Source organism: Bos indicus x Bos taurus, chromosome 15 (genome assembly GCF_003369695.1).
Source record: "Bos indicus x Bos taurus breed Angus x Brahman F1 hybrid chromosome 15, Bos_hybrid_MaternalHap_v2.0, whole genome shotgun sequence".
NCBI classification, from domain to species: domain Eukaryota; kingdom Metazoa; phylum Chordata; class Mammalia; order Artiodactyla; family Bovidae; genus Bos; species Bos indicus x Bos taurus.
Window position 1 is genome coordinate 3,481,596 of NC_040090.1, and position 2,860 is coordinate 3,484,455.

Genomic DNA, 2,860 nt, shown 5'->3' on the forward strand with positions numbered 1-2,860 from the left:
TTACCTTATTGCACAAAACACAACAACGCATGGAAACAAGTGGCCCAGTACGAACAAGTAAAGCAAAGGAGCAGAAAACCTTATTAACACTGAAAAATGGTAGAAAACATAACTGTCTCAGTGGAAGCTAAGAAAGCTAATCGGTGTCTTTCAATATTTAATGTTGACTAAAGGCATATTAAGTGACTTAGCAGCAGCAGCAGCAAAGGCATATTAAAAACAAAAAAGGTTTTTTTCCTTTACATAATGTGTTTATGTTTATAGTAGAACCAATAATATGACTGAAGGAAGATATTTGGGACAGTTTCCTTAGAAGATAAGATCTAGGCAAGAATGCTTGTCACCATTTGAAACTACAGCTTTCTGAGCTGTAAACGAGGAATAATTGGAATGGGACCTATTTCTTGAGGGTGGTTTAGGTTCCACGCATGGCTATTAGCAAAGCGCTCAGAGCAGCATACAGTAAGCATACAGATGTGTTTGTGTAATGAATAAATAAAGCAAAATAAAACAAACTGCAGAGTATAAGATTGCTGAACTAGTTATGCGGCAAGGAAAACAAATGACACAGAAAGGGGAAGTGAAGAAAGGAGAAAAATCACATTTGCTGGAGATCTGAACGTATTCTTGTGCAAGGTAAGTCTCCAAACCTTTGGGAAAATCCCAACTTAGAAACATCTTCGCCTCTGTCTCCTGTGAAAGTGAAGTTTAAAGGGGATAATTATGTTTTAAATTATTTTTTTTAAACCATAGTCATTCTCTAAGTATTAAACCACTGTTTCCCAAACCAGTGTCTCATGGTACACTGTGCACCATGAGAAAAATGCTTGTTCTCAGATAAGTTTGAGAAACATTGAATTAAACAAAATGAAGCAAATTTATTTATTTGTTAAGATTTCCCAGAGCTTTTAATGTGAAAACATTCATGGTGACTCAAAAAGGGAAAGAGGGAGAGAGCGAAAGATGTATGATATCCAGCTTTGCTCTTATGCTGGGTGGCTGGATACTCCCCTTAGCAGAATGAGTTTGTCTACACAGCAGCCTTGCAGTGGGAGGGACTCAATTTTGAACCCCGGTAAAATGATAAATTATTACATATCATGGCCTTTCAGGGTCTCTTGCAATTTATTGAAACCATGACTGTTCCATCATGAATGTGGAAGATTTACTCTACTGGACAAACACGAAGAAATTAATCTGAGATATAGATATAAGTGAACTGAACAATTATTTTTGTTACTATTATGATTGCTTGACATCCATGTCAAATTCATTGTAATAATGATGGAAAACCTTCAAACCTTTGTTCTTTTTGCTTGAGAACAAATTTAATCTACCAAAGAAGAGTTTTGCTCAGGGAAAGTTGTGAAACATTAGTAGAATGATAATACAGGGAGAAATAGAAAGCTAATCTCTCCAGTTGCTGAGAAGGTGTAACGGTAAGAAAGGTGAGTCTGCTTTCTGCATTATAACAATTTAATGAAATGTTTAGGAGAATCCCATGAACTGATCGTGAAAACCATGTGGGAGAAAAAGGGGTGGGAATGCACAGACGACGTTAGTGAAATCGATGATGCTGGGAAATGCTTAAGAGTAATGGTGGTGGATTTACTTAACTGAAAAAAAAAGTTAAAAAATATATTGTGAGCTGAAAATCACTCAGTGGTGTTACTCAGTACTTGTGCTTTGGGAAATGACCATGGGAATGACTATGCTTTGAGTAAGTGTTTCTCACGGTTAGAATACAGATAATAAAAATGTGAAACAAAACCACACTGTGGAAAGGAGGCCCAGAGTAAGAAATGTGACTGAGGTTTTTCAGCATCATATTTCACTTTAAACCCTGAAAACATTCCAAATGGTCCAGACTGCAACTGACAAACAGTAAAAATATATACGCGCAGGACGAGAGCAGAGCAGCACGTTTCTCCCGGGTCTGGAGAGAAGGTATCTTTCTGTGTGTTGAGGAAATGGAGGATGTCAGTGGCAAGACGGCTTTTGTCAAATATACAATATTGAGAGATGACAAGGTTTCATTGAGAAAAAAAAAATCTTAAAATAAAAATCAGAGAGAAAGGAAAGAAACTCAGTGAAAAAGCAGACTTTAGATAAGTGATATGAAGTAATCCATGTGGGACTTCCCTGGTGGTCCAGTGGTTAAGACTCCACACTTCCAATGCAGGGGCACAGGTTCGATCCCTGATCAGGGAACTAAGATCCCACATGCTGTGCAGCGTGGCCAAAAATTAAAAAAAAAAAAAAAAGGAAATAATCCATGCAATATATACATGTATATTTTTCATGCAAACTATATTAAGAAGTGCTACAAATAGAAGTCTTACAAACTGATATCACACGTAGATCTCTAATGCAAATTCAGAAAAAAAATGTTGTTTATATTAATTATATCTAAATAAAAACAAAACAACCCCTAAAGCACTGTGGTAGGCAAGACTGGAGGATGATCCTTGGGTTGAGTAGAATAACGACTCCCACAGAGAGTCTAATCTCTGACGCCTGTGAATACGCTATCTTAAATGGCAAAAGGGACTTTAGGGGTGCAACTAAATTAATAATCTCGAGATGAGAAGATGAGCTTGGATTCCCCAGGGAGGTCCAGTGTTACTTAAGCAGGGTCAGAAAAGGAGACGTGATGATGGAAGCAGAGCTGGAAGATGGTACCTGCTGGCTCTGCAGATGGAGGAAGGGGCAGTTAATCAAGGGATGCAGGTGGACTCCAGAAGCTAGAAAAAGCAGGGGAACAGCTGTTCTCCCAGAGCCTCCAGATGGTGTGCAGCCCTGCTGACCCATTTCAGGCTTGTGACCCCCAGACCAGAAAGATAAGAAACGTATGTTGTTT

At 38.3% G+C, this 2,860-nt stretch overlaps 1 non-coding gene across 1 annotated transcript; it reads left to right on the plus strand.

Annotated features, from left to right (window-relative positions):
• The first annotated feature begins 2,139 nt into the window (after nt 1-2,139).
• TRNAG-UCC lies at nt 2,140-2,211 on the plus strand. The gene has a single exon. It is a non-coding gene; the product is annotated as a tRNA-Gly (tRNA).
• Nucleotides 2,212-2,860: the final 649 nt, after the last annotated feature.